The following is a 27,614-nucleotide window of genomic DNA, read 5'->3' on the forward strand; positions in this document are numbered from 1 at the left end:
CCTATGTATTGATCTCTCTCTGGAAGTGAATCAAGAGGGTGTAAAGCGGCATAAACACAGCAGGGAAAGGCAGCTAAACCCCATTATAAAACTAGATTACTTCAAAAAAAAACCCATAAAACAAAGACAGTGAAAGAGAGAGAAATTCTTACAAAATCCGTTCAGGGGCTCTGATGCAACCTGGATTGACCATATCTAGACCCACAGCTGGATGAGACATAAGGCTGGACACTCTTGGGGCTGAGAGGATTGGTGAGGTTGGGTGAGCAAACGCAGACCCTTTAAAGTAATACTGCGTGGTACCCATGCCATGGGTCCCAAATCTCCAGGTTCAAGGGCATCTTCCTCCATCGAAAACATGCCTGGGAAACCCAGAAGATGGTACACCGTGTGATCGGGAAAGGTTTCTAAAACGCACCTCATTTCTCCTCTCCTTGTGCTCGGGTTCGCCATTCCAGCCGCTTCACTAACAATCTCCCTACGTGGAGAATCAGCACCGTTGACCTCCTGTTTCGTACAGGTCGCAATTTGTCCCGAGGATGAACGGGAAGAGGGGGAACCAATGAGAGACTAGCTCTAGGTGTTGGGACAGGCACAGGTCACTCTATTTTCCCATCAGGAAGAAGAATGAACCACAGGCTCAGCCTGCCCCCCGGAACCAGAATAGGGCCTGAAGCAATCCTGCGCTTTTGCGGCCGGCTCCCAAAAAAGCGAGTTGACAAATGGAGCTCAGGGGCACTGCAATTCACAAACCTGCAGAGTTATAAATGATAACTCTCGTCCACAAATATATTGAGGGAAGGCAACGAAGAGGATTTGAAAGCAAGGCAGAATTGCAGGAAACCGATTTCAGGAGGTAGATTCGACTCGCCTCGAAAGCACATGAAAAGCGGCAAAGCGTTGACAATGATGCCCTTGGCCAAAAAGGGCGTATGCGTTTTTTCCTGAATATATTCAGGAAAAAACGCATACGCCCTTTTTGGCCAACCAAGCAAGCCGGAAAGGCAAATCTGCGCTACAAAGAAGTCTCGCTTGCCAGCGGTCAAAAGGGCCATGCTGAAAAAAGTGTAAAAACCAGAAATGCAGGACAGGCCATGGAGACATGGGAGCCTTGCTACGCTGATGGGCGGGGTGGAAATGGCCAACAGCCACTCTGGAGAAGTGTACGCTGCGTCCTGAAACATGGAATAAACACAGCTTAGAGAGCATAGGGCACTTCCACTCATGGGCGTAGAAATCGGGAAACCTAAAAATCAACAAGACACAGGCACCCCAAAGTTTAGGGCTGCTCTGTTTCCAAGAACCTCCACTTCGGTACACCTTAAATATCCCAGGAAAGAGAAAAATGGATAAAGAAGTTGTGGTACTTATGCACAATGGAATATCACTCAGCCAAGAAATCAGTGTCATAAGGCTAGTAGCAGCATGATGAGTGGATTTAGGGACGATGACTCTAAGTGAAGTAAGTCACACAGAAAAGGAAACTTATCCTAAGTTATCACTTGTAGAGGGAATGTCAAAATCGCTACACCTGAACTGAATTCCAAAACAGAACAGAGTCACACATTTAGAAAACACACTATGGCTGCTTAACGGGAAAGCCGAGGTGGCGCGATGCATAAAACAAGGGTTTGAAATTAGCTCAGATACCGTTCCACAAGCCAAATATGTAACAGACAAGACCTACTCCCTGCTCAGTGAACTGGACTCAACACCCCCTATTCACCGCCCAAGAATATATCTGACTAGGAAGAGTCGTAAAACCTATGTATTGATCTCTCTCTGGAAGTGAATCAAGAGGGTGTAAAGCGGCATAAACACAGCAGGGAAAGGCAGCTAAACCCCATTATAAAACTAGATTACTTCAAAAAAAAACCCATAAAACAAAGACAGTGAAAGACAGAGAAATTCTTACAAAATCCGTTCAGGGGCTCTGATGCAACCTGGATTGACCATATCTAGACCCACAGCTGGATGAGACATAAGGCTGGACACTCTTGGGGCTGAGAGGATTGGTGAGGTTGGGTGAGCAAACGCAGACCCTTTAAAGTCATACTGCGTGGTACCCATGCCATGGGTCCCAAATCTCCAGGTTCAAGGGCATCTTCCTCCATCGAAAACATGCCTGGGAAACCCAGAAGATGGTACACCGTGTGATCGGGAAAGGTTTCTAAAACGCACCTCATTTCTCCTCTCTTTGTGCTCGGGTTCGCCATTCCAGCCGCTTCACTAACAATCTCCCTACGTGGAGAATCAGCACCGTTGACCTCCTGTTTCGTACAGGTCGCAATTTGTCCCGAGGATGAACGGGAAGAGGGGGAACCAATGAGAGACTAGCTCTAGGTGTTGGGACAGGCACAGGTCACTCTATTTTCCCATCAGGAAGAAGAATGAACCACAGGCTCAGCCTGCCCCCCGGAATCAGAATAGGGCCTGAAGCAATCCTGCGCTTTTGCGGCCAGCTCCCAAAAAAGCGAGTTGACAAATGGAGCTCAGGGGCACTGCAATTCACAAACCTGCAGAGTTATAAATGATAACTCTCGTCCACAAATATATTGAGGGAAGGCAACGAAGAGGATTTGAAAGCAAGGCAGAATTGCAGGAAACCGATTTCAGGAGGTAGATTCGACTCGCCTTGAAAGCACATGAAAAGCGGCAAAGCGTTGACAATGATGCCCTTGGCCAAAAAGGGCGTATGCGTTTTTTCCTGAATATATTCAGGAAAAAACGCATACGCCCTTTTTGGCCAACCAAGCAAGCCGGAAAGGCAAATCGGCGCTACAAAGAAGTCTCGCTTGCCAGCGGTCAAAAGGGCCATGCTGAAAAAAGTGTAAAAACCAGAAATGCAGGACAGGCCATGGAGACATGGGAGCCTTGCTACGCTGATGGGCGGGGTGGAAATGGCCAACAGCCACTCTGGAGAAGTGTACGCTGCGTCCTGAAACATGGAATAAACACAGCTTAGAGAGCATAGGGCACTTCCACTCATGGGCGTAGAAATCGGGAAACCTAAAAATCAACAAGACACAGGCACCCCAAAGTTTAGGGCTGCTCTGTTTCCAAGAACCTCCACTTCGGTACACCTTAAATATCCCAGGAAAGAGAAAAATGGATAAAGAAGTTGTGGTACTTATGCACAATGGAATATCACTCAGCCATGAAATCAGTGTCATAAGGCTAGTAGCAGCATGATGAGTGGATTTAGGGACGATGACTCTAAGTGAAGTAAGTCACACAGAAAAGGAAACTTATCCTAAGTTATCACTTGTAGAGGGAATGTCAAAATCGCTACACCTGAACTGAATTCCAAAACAGAACAGAGTCACACATTTAGAAAACACACTATGGCTGCTTAACGGGAAAGCCGAGGTGGGGCGATGCATAAAACAAGGGTTTGAAATTAGCTCAGATACCGTTCCACAAGCCAAATATGTAACAGACAAGACCTACTCCCTGCTCAGTGAACTGGACTCAACACCCCCTATTCACCGCCCAAGAATATATCTGACTAGGAAGAGTCGTAAAACCTATGTATTGATCTCTCTCTGGAAGTGAATCAAGAGGGTGTAAAGCGGCATAAACACAGCAGGGAAAGGCAGCTAAACCCCATTATAAAACTAGATTACTTCAAAAAAAAACCCATAAAACAAAGACAGTGAAAGAGAGAGAAATTCTTACAAAATCCGTTCAGGGGCTCTGATGCAACCTGGATTGACCATATCTAGACCCACAGCTGGATGAGACATAAGGCTGGACACTCTTGGGGCTGAGAGGATTGGTGAGGTTGGGTGAGCAAACGCAGACCCTTTAAAGTAATACTGCGTGGTACCCATGCCATGGGTCCCAAATCTCCAGGTTCAAGGGCATCTTCCTCCATCGAAAACATGCCTGGGAAACCCAGAAGATGGTACACCGTGTGATCGGGAAAGGTTTCTAAAACGCACCTCATTTCTCCTCTCCTTGTGCTCGGGTTCGCCATTCCAGTCGCTTCACTAACAATCTCCCTACGTGGAGAATCAGCACCGTTGACCTCCTGTTTCGTACAGGTCGCAATTTGTCCCGAGGATGAACGGGAAGAGGGGGAACCAATGAGAGACTAGCTCTAGGTGTTGGGACAGGCACAGGTCACTCTATTTTCCCATCAGGAAGAAGAATGAACCACAGGCTCAGCCTGCCCCCCGGAACCAGAATAGGGCCTGAAGCAATCCTGCGCTTTTGCGGCCGGCTCCCAAAAAAGCGAGTTGACAAATGGAGCTCAGGGGCACTGCAATTCACAAACCTGCAGAGTTATAAATGATAACTCTCGTCCACAAATATATTGAGGGAAGGCAACGAAGAGGATTTGAAAGCAAGGCAGAATTGCAGGAAACCGATTTCAGGAGGTAGATTCGACTCGCCTCGAAAGCACATGAAAAGCGGCAAAGCGTTGACAATGATGCCCTTGGCCAAAAAGGGCGTATGCGTTTTTTTCTGAATATATTCAGGAAAAAACGCATACGCCCTTTTTGGCCAACCAAGCAAGCCGGAAAGGCAAATCGGCGCTACAAAGAAGTCTCGCTTGCCAGCGGTCAAAAGGGCCATGCTGAAAAAAGTGTAAAAACCAGAAATGCAGGACAGGCCATGGAGACATGGGAGCCTTGCTACGCTGATGGGCGGGGTGGAAATGGCCAACAGCCACTCTGGAGAAGTGTACGCTGCGTCCTGAAACATGGAATAAACACAGCTTAGAGAGCATAGGGCACTTCCACTCATGGGCGTAGAAATCGGGAAACCTAAAAATCAACAAGACACAGGCACCCCAAAGTTTAGGGCTGCTCTGTTTCCAAGAACCTCCACTTCGGTACACCTTAAATATCCCAGGAAAGAGAAAAATGGATAAAGAAGTTGTGGTACTTATGCACAATGGAATATCACTCAGCCATGAAATCAGTGTCATAAGGCTAGTAGCAGCATGATGAGTGGATTTAGGGACGATGACTCTAAGTGAAGTAAGTCACACAGAAAAGGAAACTTATCCTAAGTTATCACTTGTAGAGGGAATGTCAAAATCGCTACACCTGAACTGAATTCCAAAACAGAACAGAGTCACACATTTAGAAAACACACTATGGCTGCTTAACGGGAAAGCCGAGGTGGGGCGATGCATAAAACAAGGGTTTGAAATTAGCTCAGATACCGTTCCACAAGCCAAATATGTAACAGACAAGACCTACTCCCTGCTCAGTGAACTGGACTCAACACCCCCTATTCACCGCCCAAGAATATATCTGACTAGGAAGAGTCGTAAAACCTATGTATTGATCTCTCTCTGGAAGTGAATCAAGAGGGTGTAAAGCGGCATAAACACAGCAGGGAAAGGCAGCTAAACCCCATTATAAAACTAGATTACTTCAAAAAAAAACCCATAAAACAAAGACAGTGAAAGAGAGAGAAATTCTTACAAAATCCGTTCAGGGGCTCTGATGCAACCTGGATTGACCATATCTAGACCCACAGCTGGATGAGACATAAGGCTGGACACTCTTGGGGCTGAGAGGATTGGTGAGGTTGGGTGAGCAAACGCAGACCCTTTAAAGTAATACTGCGTGGTACCCATGCCATGGGTCCCAAATCTCCAGGTTCAAGGGCATCTTCCTCCATCGAAAACATGCCTGGGAAACCCAGAAGATGGTACACCGTGTGATCGGGAAAGGTTTCTAAAACGCACCTCATTTCTCCTCTCCTTGTGCTCGGGTTCGCCATTCCAGCCGCTTCACTAACAATCTCCCTACGTGGAGAATCAGCACCGTTGACCTCCTGTTTCGTACAGGTCGCAATTTGTCCCGAGGATGAACGGGAAGAGGGGGAACCAATGAGAGACTAGCTCTAGGTGTTGGGACAGGCACAGGTCACTCTATTTTCCCGTCAGGAAGAAGAATGAACCACAGGCTCAGCCTGCCCCCCGGAACCAGAATAGGGCCTGAAGCAATCTTGCGCTTTTGCGGCCAGCTCCCAAAAAAGCGAGTTGACAAATGGAGCTCAGGGCCACTGCAATTCACAAACCTGCAGAGTTATAAATGATAACTCTCGTCCACAAATATATTGAGGGAAGGCAACGAAGAGGATTTGAAAGCAAGGCAGAATTGCAGGAAACCGATTTCAGGAGGTAGATTCGACTCGCCTTGAAAGCACAGGAAAAGCGGCAAAGCGTTGACAATGATGCCCTTGGCCAAAAAGGGCGTATGCGTTTTTTCCTGAATATATTCAGGAAAAAACGCATACGCCCTTTTTGGCCAACCAAGCAAGCCGGAAAGGCAAATCGGCGCTACAAAGAAGTCTCGCTTGCCAGCGGTCAAAAGGGCCATGCTGAAAAAAGTGTAAAAACCAGAAATGCAGGACAGGCCATGGAGACATGGGAGCCTTGCTACGCTGATGGGCGGGGTGGAAATTGCCAACAGCCACTCTGGAGAAGTGTACGCTGCGTCCTGAAACATGGAATAAACACAGCTTAGAGAGCATAGGGCACTTCCACTCATGGGCGTAGAAATCGGGAAACCTAAAAATCAACAAGACACAGGCACCCCAAAGTTTAGGGCTGCTCTGTTTCCAAGAACCTCCACTTCGGTACACCTTAAATATCCCAGGAAAGAGAAAAATGGATAAAGAAGTTGTGGTACTTATGCACAATGGAATATCACTCAGCCATGAAATCAGTGTCATAAGGCTAGTAGCAGCATGATGAGTGGATTTAGGGACGATGACTCTAAGTGAAGTAAGTCACACAGAAAAGGAAACTTATCCTAAGTTATCACTTGTAGAGGGAATGTCAAAATCGCTACACCTGAACTGAATTCCAAAACAGAACAGAGTCACACATTTAGAAAACACACTATGGCTGCTTAACGGGAAAGCCGAGGTGGGGCGATGCATAAAACAAGGGTTTGAAATTAGCTCAGATACCGTTCCACAAGCCAAATATGTAACAGACAAGACCTACTCCCTGCTCAGTGAACTGGACTCAACACCCCCTATTCACCACCCAAGAATATATCTGACTAGGAAGAGTCGTAAAACCTATGTATTGATCTCTCTCTGGAAGTGAATCAAGAGGGTGTAAAGCGGCATAAACACAGCAGGGAAAGGCAGCTAAACCCCATTATAAAACTAGATTACTTCAAAAAAAAACCCATAAAACAAAGACAGTGAAAGAGAGAGAAATTCTTACAAAATCCGTTCAGGGGCTCTGATGCAACCTGGATTGACCATATCTAGACCCACAGCTGGATGAGACATAAGGCTGGACACTCTTGGGGCTGAGAGGATTGGTGAGGTTGGGTGAGCAAACGCAGACCCTTTAAAGTAATACTGCGTGGTACCCATGCCATGGGTCCCAAATCTCCAGGTTCAAGGGCATCTTCCTCCATCGAAAACATGCCTGGGAAACCCAGAAGATGGTACACCGTGTGATCGGGAAAGGTTTCTAAAACGCACCTCATTTCTCCTCTCCTTGTGCTCGGGTTCGCCATTCCAGCCGCTTCACTAACAATCTCCCTACGTGGAGAATCAGCACCGTTGACCTCCTGTTTCGTACAGGTCGCAATTTGTCCCGAGGATGAACGGGAAGAGGGGGAACCAATGAGAGACTAGCTCTAGGTGTTGGGACAGGCACAGGTCACTCTATTTTCCCATCAGGAAGAAGAATGAACCACAGGCTCAGCCTGCCCCCCGGAACCAGAATAGGGCCTGAAGCAATCCTGCGCTTTTGCGGCCAGCTCCCAAAAAAGCGAGTTGACAAATGGAGCTCAGGGGCACTGCAATTCACAAACCTGCAGAGTTATAAATGATAACTCTCGTCCACAAATATATTGAGGGAAGGCAACGAAGAGGATTTGAAAGCAAGGCAGAATTGCAGGAAACCGATTTCAGGAGGTAGATTCGACTCGCCTTGAAAGCACATGAAAAGCGGCAAAGCGTTGACAATGATGCCCTTGGCCAAAAAGGGCGTATGCGTTTTTTCCTGAATATATTCAGGAAAAAACGCATACGCCCTTTTTGGCCAACCAAGCAAGCCGGAAAGGCAAATCGGCGCTACAAAGAAGTCTCGCTTGCCAGCGGTCAAAAGGGCCATGCTGAAAAAAGTGTAAAAACCAGAAATGCAGGACAGGCCATGGAGACATGGGAGCCTTGCTACGCTGATGGGCGGGGTGGAAATGGCCAACAGCCACTCTGGAGAAGTGTACGGTGTGTCCTGAAACATGTAATAAACACAGCTTAGAGAGCATAGGGCACTTCCACTCATGGGCGTATACATTGGGAAAACTGAAAATCCACAAGACACAGGCACCCCAAAGTGTAGGGCTGCTCTGTTTACAAGAACCTCCACTTCGGTACACCTTAAATAGCTCAGGATAGAGAAAAATGGCTAAAGAAGTTGTGGTACTTATGCACAATGGAATATCACTCAGCCATGAAATCAATGTCATAAGGCTAGTAGCAGCAAGCATGATGAGTGGATTTAGGTACGATGACTCTAAGTGAAATAAGTCACACAGAAAAAGACACTTTTCCTAAGATATCACTTATAGAGGGAATGTCAAAATCGCTACCCTTGAACTGAATTACAAGACAGAACACAGTCACACGTTTAGAAAACACACTATGGCTGCTTAACGGGAAAGGTCAGGTGGGGTGATGCATAAAACAAGGGTTTGAAATTAGCTCAGATTCCGTTCCATAAGCCAAATATGTAATGGACAAGACGTACACCCTGCTCAGTGAAATGGACTCAACACCCCCTATTCACCGCACAAGAATATATCTGACTGGTAAGAATCTTAAAACCTATGTATTGATATCTCTCTGGAAGTGAATCAAGAGGGTGTAAAGCGGCATAAACACAGCAGTGAAAAGCAGCTAAACCCCATTATAAAAATAAATTACTTAAAAAAAACCCATAAAACAACGACAGTGAAAGAGAGAGAAATTCTTACAAAATCCATTCAGGGGCTCTGATGCAACCTGGATTGACCATATCTAGACCCACAGCTGGATGAGACATAAGGGTGGACACTCTTGGAGCTGAGAGGATTGGTGAGGTTGGGTGAGCAAACGCAGACCCTTTAAACTCACACTGCGTGGTACCCATCCCATGGGTCCCAAATCTCCAGGTTCAAGGGCATCTTCCTACATCGAAAACATGCCTGGGAAACCCAGAAGATGGTACACCGTGTGGTCGGGAAAGGTTTCTAAAACGCACCTCATTTCTCCTCTCCTTGTGCTCGGGTTCGCCATTCCAGCCGCTTTACTAACAATCTCCCTACGTGGAGAATCAGCACCGTTAACCTCCTCTTTCGTACAGGTTGCAATTTGTCCTGAGGATGAACGGGAAGAGGGGGAACCAATGAGAGACTAGCTCTAGGTGTTGGCACAGGCACAGGTCACTCTATTTTTCCATCAGGAAGAAGAATGAACCACAGGCTCAGCCTGCCCCCCCGGAACCAGAATAGGGCCTGAAGCAATCCTGCGCTTTTGCGGCCAGCTCCCAAAAAAGCGAGTTGACAAATGGAGCTCAGGGGCACTGCAATTCACAAACCTGCAGAGTTATAAATGATAACTCTCGTCCACAAATATATTGAGGGAAGGCAACGAAGAGGATTTGAAAGCAAGGCAGAATTGCAGGAAACAGATTTCAGGAGGTAGGTGCGACTCGCCTTTAAAGCACATGAAAAGCGGCAAAACGTCGACAATGATGCCCTTGGCCAAAAAGGGCGTATGCGTTTTTTCCTGAATATATTCAGGAAAAAACGCATACGCCCTTTTTGGCCAACCAAGCAAGCCGGAAAGGCAAATCAGCACTACAAACAAGTCTCGCTTGCCATCGGTCAAAAGGGCCATGCTGAAAAAAGTGTAAAACCCGGAAATGCAGGACAGGCCATGGAGACATGGGAGCCTTGCTACGCTGATGGGCGGGATGCAAATTGCCAACAGCCACTCTGGAGAAGTGTACGGTGTGTCCTGAAACATGTAATAAACACAGCTTAGAGAGCATAGGGCACTTCCACTCATGGGCGTATACATTGGGAAAACTGAAAATCCACAAGACACAGGCACCCCAAAGTGTAGGGCTGCTCTGTTTACAAGAACCTCCACTTCGGTACACCTTAAATAGCTCAGGATAGAGAAAAATGGCTAAAGAAGTTGTGGTACTTATGCACAATGGAATATCACTCAGCCATGAAATCAATGTCATAAGGCTAGTAGCAGCAAGCATGATGAGTGGATTTAGGTACGATGACTCTAAGTGAAATAAGTCACACAGAAAAAGACACTTTTCCTAAGATATCACTTATAGAGGGAATGTCAAAATCGCTACCCTTGAACTGAATTACAAGACAGAACACAGTCACACGTTTAGAAAACACACTATGGCTGCTTAACGGGAAAGGTCAGGTGGGGTGATGCATAAAACAAGGGTTTGAAATTAGCTCAGATTCCGTTCCATAAGCCAAATATGTAATGGACAAGACGTACACCCTGCTCAGTGAAATGGACTCAACACCCCCTATTCACCGCACAAGAATATATCTGACTGGTAAGAATCTTAAAACCTATGTATTGATATCTCTCTGGAAGTGAATCAAGAGGGTGTAAAGCGGCATAAACACAGCAGTGAAAAGCAGCTAAACCCCATTATAAAAATAAATTACTTAAAAAAAACCCATAAAACAACGACAGTGAAAGAGAGAGAAATTCTTACAAAATCCATTCAGGGGCTCTGATGCAACCTGGATTGACCATATCTAGACCCACAGCTGGATGAGACATAAGGGTGGACACTCTTGGAGCTGAGAGGATTGGTGAGGTTGGGTGAGCAAACGCAGACCCTTTAAAGTCATACTGCGTGGTACCCATCCCATGGGTCCCAAATCTCCAGGTTCAAGGGCATCTTCCTACATCGAAAACATGCCTGGGAAACCCAGAAGATGGTACACCGTGTGGTCGGGAAAGGTTTCTAAAACGCACCTCATTTCTCCTCTCCTTGTGCTCGGGTTCGCCATTCCAGCCGCTTTACTAACAATCTCCCTACGTGGAGAATCAGCACCGTTAACCTCCTCTTTCGTACAGGTTGCAATTTGTCCTGAGGATGAACGGGAAGAGGGGGAACCAATGAGAGACTAGCTCTAGGTGTTGGGACAGGCACAGGTCACTCTATTTTTCCATCAGGAAGAAGAATGAACCACAGGCTCAGCCTGCCCCCCCGGAACCAGAATAGGGCCTGAAGCAATCCTGCGCTTTTGCGGCCAGCTCCCAAAAAAGCGAGTTGACAAATGGAGCTCAGGGGCACTGCAATTCACAAACCTGCAGAGTTATAAATGATAACTCTCGTCCACAAATATATTGAGGGAAGGCAACGAAGAGGATTTGAAAGCAAGGCAGAATTGCAGGAAACAGATTTCAGGAGGTAGGTGCGACTCGCCTTTAAAGCACATGAAAAGCGGCAAAACGTCGACAATGATGCCCTTGGCCAAAAAGGGCGTATGCGTTTTTTCCTGAATATATTCAGGAAAAAACGCATACGCCCTTTTTGGCCAACCAAGCAAGCCGGAAAGGCAAATCAGCACTACAAACAAGTCTCGCTTGCCATCGGTCAAAAGGGCCATGCTGAAAAAAGTGTAAAACCCGGAAATGCAGGACAGGCCATGGAGACATGGGAGCCTTGCTACGCTGATGGGCGGGATGTAAATTGCCAACAGCCACTCTGGAGAAGTGTACGGTGTGTCCTGAAACATGTAATAAACACAGCTTAGAGAGCATAGGGCACTTCCACTCATGGGCGTATACATTGGGAAAACTGAAAATCCACAAGACACAGGCACCCCAAAGTGTAGGGCTGCTCTGTTTACAAGAACCTCCACTTCGGTACACCTTAAATAGCTCAGGATAGAGAAAAATGGCTAAAGAAGTTGTGGTACTTATGCACAATGGAATATCACTCAGCCATGAAATCAATGTCATAAGGCTAGTAGCAGCAAGCATGATGAGTGGATTTAGGTACGATGACTCTAAGTGAAATAAGTCACACAGAAAAAGACACTTTTCCTAAGATATCACTTATAGAGGGAATGTCAAAATCGCTACCCTTGAACTGAATTACAAGACAGAACAGAGTCACACGTTTAGAAAACACACTATGGCTGCTTAACGGGAAAGGTCAGGTGGGGGGATGCATAAAACAAGGGTTTGAAATTAGCTCAGATTCCGTTCCATAAGCCAAATATGTAATGGACAAGACGTACACCCTGCTCAGTGAAATGGACTCAACACCCCCTATTCACCGCACAAGAATATATCTGACTGGTAAGAATCTTAAAACCTATGTATTGATATCTCTCTGGAAGTGAATCAAGAGGGTGTAAAGCGGCATAAACACAGCAGTGAAAAGCAGCTAAACCCCATTATAAAAATAAATTACTTAAAAAAAACCCATAAAACAACGACAGTGAAAGAGAGAGAAATTCTTACAAAATCCATTCAGGGGCTCTGATGCAACCTGGATTGACCATATCTAGACCCACAGCTGGATGAGACATAAGGCTGGACACTCTTGGAGCTGAGAGGATTGGTGAGGTTGGGTGAGCAAACGCAGACCCTTTAAAGTCATACTGCGTGGTACCCATCCCATGGGTCCCAAATCTCCAGGTTCAAGGGCATCTTCCTACATCGAAAACATGCCTGGGAAACCCAGAAGATGGTACACCGTGTGGTCGGGAAAGGTTTCTAAAACGCACCTCATTTCTCCTCTCCTTGTGCTCGGGTTCGCCATTCCAGCCGCTTTACTAACAATCTCCCTACGTGGAGAATCAGCACCGTTAACCTCCTCTTTCGTACAGGTTGCAATTTGTCCTGAGGATGAACGGGAAGAGGGGGAACCAATGAGAGACTAGCTCTAGGTGTTGGGACAGGCACAGGTCACTCTATTTTTCCATCAGGAAGAAGAAAGAACCACAGGCTCAGCCTGCCCCCCCGGAACCAGAATAGGGCCTGAAGCAATCCTGCGCTTTTGCGGCCAGCTCCCAAAAAAGCGAGTTGACAAATGGAGCTCAGGGGCACTGCAATTCACAAACCTGCAGAGTTATAAATGATAACTCTCGTCCACAAATATATTGAGGGAAGGCAACGAAGAGGATTTGAAAGCAAGGCAGAATTGCAGGAAACAGATTTCAGGAGGTAGGTGCGACTCGCCTTTAAAGCACATGAAAAGCGGCAAAACGTCGACAATGATGCCCTTGGCCAAAACGGGCGTATGCGTTTTTTCCTGAATATATTCAGGAAAAAACGCATACGCCCGTTTTGGCCAACCAAGCAAGCCGGAAAGGCAAATCAGCACTACAAACAAGTCTCGCTTGCCATCGGTCAAAAGGGCCATGCTGAAAAAAGTGTAAAACCCGGAAATGCAGGACAGGCCATGGAGACATGGGAGCCTTGCTACGCTGATGGGCGGGATGTAAATTGCCAACAGCCACTCTGGAGAAGTGTACGGTGTGTCCTGAAACATGTAATAAACACAGCTTAGAGAGCATAGGGCACTTCCACTCATGGGCGTATACATTGGGAAAACTGAAAATCCACAAGACACAGGCACCCCAAAGTGTAGGGCTGCTCTGTTTACAAGAACCTCCACTTCGGTACACCTTAAATAGCTCAGGATAGAGAAAAATGGCTAAAGAAGTTGTGGTACTTATGCACAATGGAATATCACTCAGCCATGAAATCAATGTCATAAGGCTAGTAGCAGCAAGCATGATGAGTGGATTTAGGTACGATGACTCTAAGTGAAATAAGTCACACAGAAAAAGACACTTTTCCTAAGATATCACTTATAGAGGGAATGTCAAAATCGCTACCCTTGAACTGAATTACAAGACAGAACAGAGTCACACGTTTAGAAAACACACTATGGCTGCTTAACGGGAAAGGTCAGGTGGGGGGATGCATAAAACAAGGGTTTGAAATTAGCTCAGATTCCGTTCCATAAGCCAAATATGTAATGGACAAGACGTACACCCTGCTCAGTGAAATGGACTCAACACCCCCTATTCACCGCACAAGAATATATCTGACTGGTAAGAATCTTAAAACCTATGTATTGATATCTCTCTGGAAGTGAATCAAGAGGGTGTAAAGCGGCATAAACACAGCAGTGAAAAGCAGCTAAACCCCATTATAAAAATAAATTACTTAAAAAAAACCCATAAAACAACGACAGTGAAAGAGAGAGAAATTCTTACAAAATCCATTCAGGGGCTCTGATGCAACCTGGATTGACCATATCTAGACCCACAGCTGGATGAGACATAAGGCTGGACACTCTTGGAGCTGAGAGGATTGGTGAGGTTGGGTGAGCAAACGCAGACCCTTTAAACTCACACTGCGTGGTACCCATCCCATGGGTCCCAAATCTCCAGGTTCAAGGGCATCTTCCTACATCGAAAACATGCCTGGGAAACCCAGAAGATGGTACACCGTGTGGTCGGGAAAGGTTTCTAAAACGCACCTCATTTCTCCTCTCCTTGTGCTCGGGTTCGCCATTCCAGCCGCTTTACTAACAATCTCCCTACGTGGAGAATCAGCACCGTTAACCTCCTGTTTCGTACAGGTTGCAATTTGTCCTGAGGATGAACGGGAAGAGGGGGAACCAATGAGAGACTAGCTCTAGGTGTTGGGACAGGCACAGGTCACTCTATTTTTCCATCAGGAAGAAGAATGAACCACAGGCTCAGCCTGCCCCCCCGGAACCAGAATAGGGCCTGAAGCAATCCTGCGCTTTTGCGGCCAGCTCCCAAAAAAGCGAGTTGACAAATGGAGCTCAGGGGCACTGCAATTCACAAACCTGCAGAGTTATAAATGATAACTCTCGTCCACAAATATATTGAGGGAAGGCAACGAAGAGGATTTGAAAGCAAGGCAGAATTGCAGGAAACAGATTTCAGGAGGTAGGTGCGACTCGCCTTTAAAGCACATGAAAAGCGGCAAAACGTCGACAATGATGCCCTTGGCCAAAAAGGGCGTATGCGTTTTTTCCTGAATATATTCAGGAAAAAACGCATACGCCCTTTTTGGCCAACCAAGCAAGCCGGAAAGGCAAATCAGCACTACAAACAAGTCTCGCTTGCCATCGGTCAAAAGGGCCATGCTGAAAAAAGTGTAAAACCCGGAAATGCAGGACAGGCCATGGAGACATGGGAGCCTTGCTACGCTGATGGGCGGGATGCAAATTGCCAACAGCCACTCTGGAGAAGTGTACGGTGTGTCCTGAAACATGTAATAAACACAGCTTAGAGAGCATAGGGCACTTCCACTCATGGGCGTATACATTGGGAAAACTGAAAATCCACAAGACACAGGCACCCCAAAGTGTAGGGCTGCTCTGTTTACAAGAACCTCCACTTCGGTACACCTTAAATAGCTCAGGATAGAGAAAAATGGCTAAAGAAGTTGTGGTACTTATGCACAATGGAATATCACTCAGCCATGAAATCAATGTCATAAGGCTAGTAGCAGGAAGCATGATGAGTGGATTTAGGTACGATGACTCTAAGTGAAATAAGTCACACAGAAAAAGACACTTTTCCTAAGATATCACTTATAGAGGGAATGTCAAAATCGCTACCCTTGAACTGAATTACAAGACAGAACACAGTCACACGTTTAGAAAACACACTATGGCTGCTTAACGGGAAAGGTCAGGTGGGGGGATGCATAAAACAAGGGTTTGAAATTAGCTCAGATTCCGTTCCATAAGCCAAATATGTAATGGACAAGACGTACACCCTGCTCAGTGAAATGGACTCAACACCCCCTATTCACCGCACAAGAATATATCTGACTGGTAAGAATCTTAAAACCTATGTATTGATATCTCTCTGGAAGTGAATCAAGAGGGTGTAAAGCGGCATAAACACAGCAGTGAAAAGCAGCTAAACCCCATTATAAAAATAAATTACTTAAAAAAAACCCATAAAACAACGACAGTGAAAGAGAGAGAAATTCTTACAAAATCCATTCAGGGGCTCTGATGCAACCTGGATTGACCATATCTAGACCCACAGCTGGATGAGACATAAGGGTGGACACTCTTGGAGCTGAGAGGATTGGTGAGGTTGGGTGAGCAAACGCAGACCCTTTAAAGTCACACTGCGTGGTACCCATCCCATGGGTCCCAAATCTCCAGGTTCAAGGGCATCTTCCTACATCGAAAACATGCCTGGGAAACCCAGAAGATGGTACACCGTGTGGTCGGGAAAGGTTTCTAAAACGCACCTCATTTCTCCTCTCCTTGTGCTCGGGTTCGCCATTCCAGCCGCTTTACTAACAATCTCCCTACGTGGAGAATCAGCACCGTTAACCTCCTCTTTCGTACAGGTTGCAATTTGTCCTGAGGATGAACGGGAAGAGGGGGAACCAATGAGAGACTAGCTCTAGGTGTTGGGACAGGCACAGGTCACTCTATTTTTCCATCAGGAAGAAGAATGAACCACAGGCTCAGCCTGCCCCCCCGGAACCAGAATAGGGCCTGAAGCAATCCTGCGCTTTTGCGGCCAGCTCCCAAAAAAGCGAGTTGACAAATGGAGCTCAGGGGCACTGCAATTCACAAACCTGCAGAGTTATAAATGATAACTCTCGTCCACAAATATATTGAGGGAAGGCAACGAAGAGGATTTGAAAGCAAGGCAGAATTGCAGGAAACAGATTTCAGGAGGTAGGTGCGACTCGCCTTTAAAGCACATGAAAAGCGGCAAAACGTCGACAATGATGCCCTTGGCCAAAAAGGGCGTATGCGTTTTTTCCTGAATATATTCAGGAAAAAACGCATACGCCCTTTTTGGCCAACCAAGCAAGCCGGAAAGGCAAATCAGCACTACAAACAAGTCTCGCTTGCCATCGGTCAAAAGGGCCATGCTGAAAAAAGTGTAAAACCCGGAAATGCAGGACAGGCCATGGAGACATGGGAGCCTTGCTACGCTGATGGGCGGGATGCAAATTGCCAACAGCCACTCTGGAGAAGTGTACGGTGTGTCCTGAAACATGTAATAAACACAGCTTAGAGAGCATAGGGCACTTCCACTCATGGGCGTATACATTGGGAAAACTGAAAATCCACAAGACACAGGCACCCCAAAGTGTAGGGCTGCTCTGTTTACAAGAACCTCCACTTCGGTACACCTTAAATAGCTCAGGATAGAGAAAAATGGCTAAAGAAGTTGTGGTACTTATGCACAATGGAATATCACTCAGCCATGAAATCAATGTCATAAGGCTAGTAGCAGCAAGCATGATGAGTGGATTTAGGTACGATGACTCTAAGTGAAATAAGTCACACAGAAAAAGACACTTTTCCTAAGATATCACTTATAGAGGGAATGTCAAAATCGCTACCCTTGAACTGAATTACAAGACAGAACAGAGTCACACGTTTAGAAAACACACTATGGCTGCTTAACGGGAAAGGTCAGGTGGGGGGATGCATAAAACAAGGGTTTGAAATTAGCTCAGATTCCGTTCCATAAGCCAAATATGTAATGGACAAGACGTACACCCTGCTCAGTGAAATGGACTCAACACCCCCTATTCACCGCACAAGAATATATCTGACTGGTAAGAATCTTAAAACCTATGTATTGATATCTCTCTGGAAGTGAATCAAGAGGGTGTAAAGCGGCATAAACACAGCAGTGAAAAGCAGCTAAACCCCATTATAAAAATAAATTACTTAAAAAAAACCCATAAAACAACGACAGTGAAAGAGAGAGAAATTCTTACAAAATCCATTCAGGGGCTCTGATGCAACCTGGATTGACCATATCTAGACCCACAGCTGGATGAGACATAAGGCTGGACACTCTTGGAGCTGAGAGGATTGGTGAGGTTGGGTGAGCAAACGCAGACCCTTTAAAGTCACACTGCGTGGTACCCATGCCATGGGTCCCAAATCTCCAGGTTCAAGGGCATCTTCCTACATCGAAAACATGCCTGGGAAACCCAGAAGATGGTACACCGTGTGGTCGGGAAAGGTTTCTAAAACGCACCTCATTTCTCCTCTCCTTGTGCTCGGGTTCGCCATTCCAGCCGCTTTACTAACAATCTCCCTACGTGGAGAATCAGCACCGTTAACCTCCTCTTTCGTACAGGTTGCAATTTGTCCTGAGGATGAACGGGAAGAGGGGGAACCAATGAGAGACTAGCTCTAGGTGTTGGGACAGGCACAGGTCACTCTATTTTTCCATCAGGAAGAAGAATGAACCACAGGCTCAGCCTGCCCCCCCGGAACCAGAATAGGGCCTGAAGCAATCCTGCGCTTTTGCGGCCAGCTCCCAAAAAAGCGAGTTGACAAATGGAGCTCAGGGGCACTGCAATTCACAAACCTGCAGAGTTATAAATGATAACTCTCGTCCACAAATATATTGAGGGAAGGCAACGAAGAGGATTTGAAAGCAAGGCAGAATTGCAGGAAACAGATTTCAGGAGGTAGGTGCGACTCGCCTTTAAAGCACATGAAAAGCGGCAAAACGTCGACAATGATGCCCTTGGCCAAAAAGGGCGTATGCGTTTTTTCCTGAATATATTCAGGAAAAAACGCATACGCCCTTTTTGGCCAACCAAGCAAGCCGGAAAGGCAAATCAGCACTACAAACAAGTCTCGCTTGCCATCGGTCAAAAGGGCCATGCTGAAAAAAGTGTAAAACCCGGAAATGCAGGACAGGCCATGGAGACATGGGAGCCTTGCTACGCTGATGGGCGGGATGCAAATTGCCAACAGCCACTCTGGAGAAGTGTACGGTGTGTCCTGAAACATGTAATAAACACAGCTTAGAGAGCATAGGGCACTTCCACTCATGGGCGTATACATTGGGAAAACTGAAAATCCACAAGACACAGGCACCCCAAAGTGTAGGGCTGCTCTGTTTACAAGAACCTCCACTTCGGTACACCTTAAATAGCTCAGGATAGAGAAAAATGGCTAAAGAAGTTGTGGTACTTATGCACAATGGAATATCACTCAGCCATGAAATCAATGTCATAAGGCTAGTAGCAGCAAGCATGATGAGTGGATTTAGGTACGATGACTCTAAGTGAAATAAGTCACACAGAAAAAGACACTTTTCCTAAGATATCACTTATAGAGGGAATGTCAAAATCGCTACCCTTGAACTGAATTACAAGACAGAACAGAGTCACACGTTTAGAAAACACACTATGGCTGCTTAACGGGAAAGGTCAGGTGGGGGGATGCATAAAACAAGGGTTTGAAATTAGCTCAGATTCCGTTCCATAAGCCAAATATGTAATGGACAAGACGTACACCCTGCTCAGTGAAATGGACTCAACACCCCCTATTCACCGCACAAGAATATATCTGACTGGTAAGAATCTTAAAACCTATGTATTGATATCTCTCTGGAAGTGAATCAAGAGGGTGTAAAGCGGCATAAACACAGCAGTGAAAAGCAGCTAAACCCCATTATAAAAATAAATTACTTAAAAAAAACCCATAAAACAACGACAGTGAAAGAGAGAGAAATTCTTACAAAATCCATTCAGGGGCTCTGATGCAACCTGGATTGACCATATCTAGACCCACAGCTGGATGAGACATAAGGCTGGACACTCTTGGAGCTGAGAGGATTGGTGAGGTTGGGTGAGCAAACGCAGACCCTTTAAAGTCACACTGCGTGGTACCCATGCCATGGGTCCCAAATCTCCAGGTTCAAGGGCATCTTCCTACATCGAAAACATGCCTGGGAAACCCAGAAGATGGTACACCGTGTGGTCGGGAAAGGTTTCTAAAACGCACCTCATTTCTCCTCTCCTTGTGCTCGGGTTCGCCATTCCAGCCGCTTTACTAACAATCTCCCTACGTGGAGAATCAGCACCGTTAACCTCCTCTTTCGTACAGGTTGCAATTTGTCCTGAGGATGAACGGGAAGAGGGGGAACCAATGAGAGACTAGCTCTAGGTGTTGGGACAGGCACAGGTCACTCTATTTTTCCATCAGGAAGAAGAATGAACCACAGGCTCAGCCTGCCCCCCCGGAACCAGAATAGGGCCTGAAGCAATCCTGCGCTTTTGCGGCCAGCTCCCAAAAAAGCGAGTTGACAAATGGAGCTCAGGGGCACTGCAATTCACAAACCTGCAGAGTTATAAATGATAACTCTCGTCCACAAATATATTGAGGGAAGGCAACGAAGAGGATTTGAAAGCAAGGCAGAATTGCAGGAAACAGATTTCAGGAGGTAGGTGCGACTCGCCTTTAAAGCACATGAAAAGCGGCAAAACGTCGACAATGATGCCCTTGGCCAAAAAGGGCGTATGCGTTTTTTCCTGAATATATTCAGGAAAAAACGCATACGCCCTTTTTGGCCAACCAAGCAAGCCGGAAAGGCAAATCAGCACTACAAACAAGTCTCGCTTGCCATCGGTCAAAAGGGCCATGCTGAAAAAAGTGTAAAACCCGGAAATGCAGGACAGGCCATGGAGACATGGGAGCCTTGCTACGCTGATGGGCGGGATGTAAATTGCCAACAGCCACTCTGGAGAAGTGTACGGTGTGTCCTGAAACATGTAATAAACACAGCTTAGAGAGCATAGGGCACTTCCACTCATGGGCGTATACATTGGGAAAACTGAAAATCCACAAGACACAGGCACCCCAAAGTGTAGGGCTGCTCTGTTTACAAGAACCTCCACTTCGGTACACCTTAAATAGCTCAGGATAGAGAAAAATGGCTAAAGAAGTTGTGGTACTTATGCACAATGGAATATCACTCAGCCATGAAATCAATGTCATAAGGCTAGTAGCAGCAAGCATGATGAGTGGATTTAGGTACGATGACTCTAAGTGAAATAAGTCACACAGAAAAAGACACTTTTCCTAAGATATCACTTATAGAGGGAATGTCAAAATCGCTACCCTTGAACTGAATTACAAGACAGAACAGAGTCACACGTTTAGAAAACACACTATGGCTGCTTAACGGGAAAGGTCAGGTGGGGGGATGCATAAAACAAGGGTTTGAAATTAGCTCAGATTCCGTTCCATAAGCCAAATATGTAATGGACAAGACGTACACCCTGCTCAGTGAAATGGACTCAACACCCCCTATTCACCGCACAAGAATATATCTGACTGGTAAGAATCTTAAAACCTATGTATTGATATCTCTCTGGAAGTGAATCAAGAGGGTGTAAAGCGGCATAAACACAGCAGTGAAAAGCAGCTAAACCCCATTATAAAAATAAATTACTTAAAAAAAACCCATAAAACAACGACAGTGAAAGAGAGAGAAATTCTTACAAAATCCATTCAGGGGCTCTGATGCAACCTGGATTGACCATATCTAGACCCACAGCTGGATGAGACATAAGGCTGGACACTCTTGGAGCTGAGAGGATTGGTGAGGTTGGGTGAGCAAACGCAGACCCTTTAAAGTCATACTGCGTGGTACCCATCCCATGGGTCCCAAATCTCCAGGTTCAAGGGCATCTTCCTACATCGAAAACATGCCTGGGAAACCCAGAAGATGGTACACCGTGTGGTCGGGAAAGGTTTCTAAAACGCACCTCATTTCTCCTCTCCTTGTGCTCGGGTTCGCCATTCCAGCCGCTTTACTAACAATCTCCCTACGTGGAGAATCAGCACCGTTAACCTCCTCTTTCGTACAGGTTGCAATTTGTCCTGAGGATGAACGGGAAGAGGGGGAACCAATGAGAGACTAGCTCTAGGTGTTGGGACAGGCACAGGTCACTCTATTTTTCCATCAGGAAGAAGAAAGAACCACAGGCTCAGCCTGCCCCCCCGGAACCAGAATAGGGCCTGAAGCAATCCTGCGCTTTTGCGGCCAGCTCCCAAAAAAGCGAGTTGACAAATGGAGCTCAGGGGCACTGCAATTCACAAACCTGCAGAGTTATAAATCATAACTCTCGTCCACAAATATATTGAGGGAAGGCAACGAAGAGGATTTGAAAGCAAGGCAGAATTGCAGGAAACAGATTTCAGGAGGTAGGTGCGACTCGCCTTTAAAGCACATGAAAAGCGGCAAAACGTCGACAATGATGCCCTTGGCCAAAACGGGCGTATGCGTTTTTTCCTGAATATATTCAGGAAAAAACGCATACGCCCGTTTTGGCCAACCAAGCAAGCCGGAAAGGCAAATCAGCACTACAAACAAGTCTCGCTTGCCATCGGTCAAAAGGGCCATGCTGAAAAAAGTGTAAAACCCGGAAATGCAGGACAGGCCATGGAGACATGGGAGCCTTGCTACGCTGATGGGCGGGATGTAAATTGCCAACAGCCACTCTGGAGAAGTGTACGGTGTGTCCTGAAACATGTAATAAACACAGCTTAGAGAGCATAGGGCACTTCCACTCATGGGCGTATACATTGGGAAAACTGAAAATCCACAAGACACAGGCACCCCAAAGTGTAGGGCTGCTCTGTTTACAAGAACCTCCACTTCGGTACACCTTAAATAGCTCAGGATAGAGAAAAATGGCTAAAGAAGTTGTGGTACTTATGCACAATGGAATATCACTCAGCCATGAAATCAATGTCATAAGGCTAGTAGCAGCAAGCATGATGAGTGGATTTAGGTACGATGACTCTAAGTGAAATAAGTCACACAGAAAAAGACACTTTTCCTAAGATATCACTTATAGAGGGAATGTCAAAATCGCTACCCTTGAACTGAATTACAAGACAGAACAGAGTCACACGTTTAGAAAACACACTATGGCTGCTTAACGGGAAAGGTCAGGTGGGGGGATGCATAAAACAAGGGTTTGAAATTAGCTCAGATTCCGTTCCATAAGCCAAATATGTAATGGACAAGACGTACACCCTGCTCAGTGAAATGGACTCAACACCCCCTATTCACCGCACAAGAATATATCTGACTGGTAAGAATCTTAAAACCTATGTATTGATATCTCTCTGGAAGTGAATCAAGAGGGTGTAAAGCGGCATAAACACAGCAGTGAAAAGCAGCTAAACCCCATTATAAAAATAAATTACTTAAAAAAAACCCATAAAACAACGACAGTGAAAGAGAGAGAAATTCTTACAAAATCCATTCAGGGGCTCTGATGCAACCTGGATTGACCATATCTAGACCCACAGCTGGATGAGACATAAGGCTGGACACTCTTGGAGCTGAGAGGATTGGTGAGGTTGGGTGAGCAAACGCAGACCCTTTAAAGTCATACTGCGTGGTACCCATCCCATGGGTCCCAAATCTCCAGGTTCAAGGGCATCTTCCTACATCGAAAACATGCCTGGGAAACCCAGAAGATGGTACACCGTGTGGTCGGGAAAGGTTTCTAAAACGCACCTCATTTCTCCTCTCCTTGTGCTCGGGTTCGCCATTCCAGCCGCTTTACTAACAATCTCCCTACGTGGAGAATCAGCACCGTTAACCTCCTCTTTCGTACAGGTTGCAATTTGTCCTGAGGATGAACGGGAAGAGGGGGAACCAATGAGAGACTAGCTCTAGGTGTTGGGACAGGCACAGGTCACTCTATTTTTCCATCAGGAAGAAGAAAGAACCACAGGCTCAGCCTGCCCCCCCGGAACCAGAATAGGGCCTGAAGCAATCCTGCGCTTTTGCGGCCAGCTCCCAAAAAAGCGAGTTGACAAATGGAGCTCAGGGGCACTGCAATTCACAAACCTGCAGAGTTATAAATGATAACTCTCGTCCACAAATATATTGAGGGAAGGCAACGAAGAGGATTTGAAAGCAAGGCAGAATTGCAGGAAACAGATTTCAGGAGGTAGGTGCGACTCGCCTTTAAAGCACATGAAAAGCGGCAAAACGTCGACAATGATGCCCTTGGCCAAAACGGGCGTATGCGTTTTTTCCTGAATATATTCAGGAAAAAACGCATACGCCCGTTTTGGCCAACCAAGCAAGCCGGAAAGGCAAATCAGCACTACAAACAAGTCTCGCTTGCCATCGGTCAAAAGGGCCATGCTGAAAAAAGTGTAAAACCCGGAAATGCAGGACAGGCCATGGAGACATGGGAGCCTTGCTACGCTGATGGGCGGGATGTAAATTGCCAACAGCCACTCTGGAGAAGTGTACGGTGTGTCCTGAAACATGTAATAAACACAGCTTAGAGAGCATAGGGCACTTCCACTCATGGGCGTATACATTGGGAAAACTGAAAATCCACAAGACACAGGCACCCCAAAGTGTAGGGCTGCTCTGTTTACAAGAACCTCCACTTCGGTACACCTTAAATAGCTCAGGATAGAGAAAAATGGCTAAAGAAGTTGTGGTACTTATGCACAATGGAATATCACTCAGCCATGAAATCAATGTCATAAGGCTAGTAGCAGCAAGCATGATGAGTGGATTTAGGTACGATGACTCTAAGTGAAATAAGTCACACAGAAAAAGACACTTTTCCTAAGATATCACTTATAGAGGGAATGTCAAAATCGCTACCCTTGAACTGAATTACAAGACAGAACAGAGTCACACGTTTAGAAAACACACTATGGCTGCTTAACGGGAAAGGTCAGGTGGGGTGATGCATAAAACAAGGGTTTGAAATTAGCTCAGATTCCGTTCCATAAGCCAAATATGTAATGGACAAGACGTACACCCTGCTCAGTGAAATGGACTCAACACCCCCTATTCACCGCACAAGAATATATCTGACTGGTAAGAATCTTAAAACCTATGTATTGATATCTCTCTGGAAGTGAATCAAGAGGGTGTAAAGCGGCATAAACACAGCAGTGAAAAGCAGCTAAACCCCATTATAAAAATAAATTACTTAAAAAAAAACCCATAAAACAACGACAGTGAAAGAGAGAGAAATTCTTACAAAATCCATTCAGGGGCTCTGATGCAACCTGGATTGACCATATCTAGACCCACAGCTGGATGAGACATAAGGCTGGACACTCTTGGAGCTGAGAGGATTGGTGAGGTTGGGTGAGCAAACGCAGACCCTTTAAACTCACACTGCGTGGTACCCATCCCATGGGTCCCAAATCTCCAGGTTCAAGGGCATCTTCCTACATCGAAAACATGCCTGGGAAACCCAGAAGATGGTACACCGTGTGGTCGGGAAAGGTTTCTAAAACGCACCTCATTTCTCCTCTCCTTGTGCTCGGGTTCGCCATTCCAGCCGCTTTACTAACAATCTCCCTACGTGGAGAATCAGCACCGTTAACCTCCTGTTTCGTACAGGTTGCAATTTGTCCTGAGGATGAACGGGAAGAGGGGGAACCAATGAGAGACTAGCTCTAGGTGTTGGGACAGGCACAGGTCACTCTATTTTTCCATCAGGAAGAAGAATGAACCACAGGCTCAGCCTGCCCCCCCGGAACCAGAATAGGGCCTGAAGCAATCCTGCGCTTTTGCGGCCAGCTCCCAAAAAAGCGAGTTGACAAATGGAGCTCAGGGGCACTGCAATTCACAAACCTGCAGAGTTATAAATGATAACTCTCGTCCACAAATATATTGAGGGAAGGCAACGAAGAGGATTTGAAAGCAAGGCAGAATTGCAGGAAACAGATTTCAGGAGGTAGGTGCGACTCGCCTTTAAAGCACATGAAAAGCGGCAAAACGTCGACAATGATGCCCTTGGCCAAAAAGGGCGTATGCGTTTTTTCCTGAATATATTCAGGAAAAAACGCATACGCCCTTTTTGGCCAACCAAGCAAGCCGGAAAGGCAAATCAGCACTACAAACAAGTCTCGCTTGCCATCGGTCAAAAGGGCCATGCTGAAAAAAGTGTAAAACCCGGAAATGCAGGACAGGCCATGGAGACATGGGAGCCTTGCTACGCTGATGGGCGGGATGCAAATTGCCAACAGCCACTCTGGAGAAGTGTACGGTGTGTCCTGAAACATGTAATAAACACAGCTTAGAGAGCATAGGGCACTTCCACTCATGGGCGTATACATTGGGAAAACTGAAAATCCACAAGACACAGGCACCCCAAAGTGTAGGGCTGCTCTGTTTACAAGAACCTCCACTTCGGTACACCTTAAATAGCTCAGGATAGAGAAAAATGGCTAAAGAAGTTGTGGTACTTATGCACAATGGAATATCACTCAGCCATGAAATCAATGTCATAAGGCTAGTAGCAGCAAGCATGATGAGTGGATTTAGGTACGATGACTCTAAGTGAAATAAGTCACACAGAAAAAGACACTTTTCCTAAGATATCACTTATAGAGGGAATGTCAAAATCGCTACCCTTGAACTGAATTACAAGACAGAACACAGTCACACGTTTAGAAAACACACTATGGCTGCTTAACGGGAAAGGTCAGGTGGGGTGATGCATAAAACAAGGGTTTGAAATTAGCTCAGATTCCGTTCCATAAGCCAAATATGTAATGGACAAGACGTACACCCTGCTCAGTGAAATGGACTCAACACCCCCTATTCACCGCACAAGAATATATCTGACTGGTAAGAATCTTAAAACCTATGTATTGATATCTCTCTGGAAGTGAATCAAGAGGGTGTAAAGCGGCATAAACACAGCAGTGAAAAGCAGCTAAACCCCATTATAAAAATAAATTACTTAAAAAAAACCCATAAAACAACGACAGTGAAAGAGAGAGAAATTCTTACAAAATCCATTCAGGGGCTCTGATGCAACCTGGATTGACCATATCTAGACCCACAGCTGGATGAGACATAAGGCTGGACACTCTTGGAGCTGAGAGGATTGGTGAGGTTGGGTGAGCAAACGCAGACCCTTTAAACTCACACTGCGTGGTACCCATCCCATGGGTCCCAAATCTCCAGGTTCAAGGGCATCTTCCTACATCGAAAACATGCCTGGGAAACCCAGAAGATGGTACACCGTGTGGTCGGGAAAGGTTTCTAAAACGCACCTCATTTCTCCTCTCCTTGTGCTCGGGTTCGCCATTCCAGCCGCTTTACTAACAATCTCCCTACGTGGAGAATCAGCACCGTTAACCTCCTCTTTCGTACAGGTTGCAATTTGTCCTGAGGATGAACGGGAAGAGGGGGAACCAATGAGAGACTAGCTCTAGGTGTTGGGACAGGCACAGGTCACTCTATTTTTCCATCAGGAAGAAGAATGAACCACAGGCTCAGCCTGCCCCCCCGGAACCAGAATAGGGCCTGAAGCAATCCTGCGCTTTTGCGGCCAGCTCCCAAAAAAGCGAGTTGACAAATGGAGCTCAGGGGCACTGCAATTCACAAACCTGCAGAGTTATAAATGATAACTCTCGTCCACAAATATATTGAGGGAAGGCAACGAAGAGGATTTGAAAGCAAGGCAGAATTGCAGGAAACAGATTTCAGGAGGTAGGTGCGACTCGCCTTTAAAGCACATGAAAAGCGGCAAAACGTCGACAATGATGCCCTTGGCCAAAAAGGGCGTATGCGTTTTTTCCTGAATATATTCAGGAAAAAACGCATACGCCCTTTTTGGCCAACCAAGCAAGCCGGAAAGGCAAATCAGCACTACAAACAAGTCTCGCTTGCCATCGGTCAAAAGGGCCATGCTGAAAAAAGTGTAAAACCCGGAAATGCAGGACAGGCCATGGAGACATGGGAGCCTTGCTACGCTGATGGGCGGGATGT

Source organism: Eubalaena glacialis, chromosome 4 (assembly GCF_028564815.1).
Source record: "Eubalaena glacialis isolate mEubGla1 chromosome 4, mEubGla1.1.hap2.+ XY, whole genome shotgun sequence".
Lineage (NCBI taxonomy): Eukaryota > Metazoa > Chordata > Mammalia > Artiodactyla > Balaenidae > Eubalaena > Eubalaena glacialis.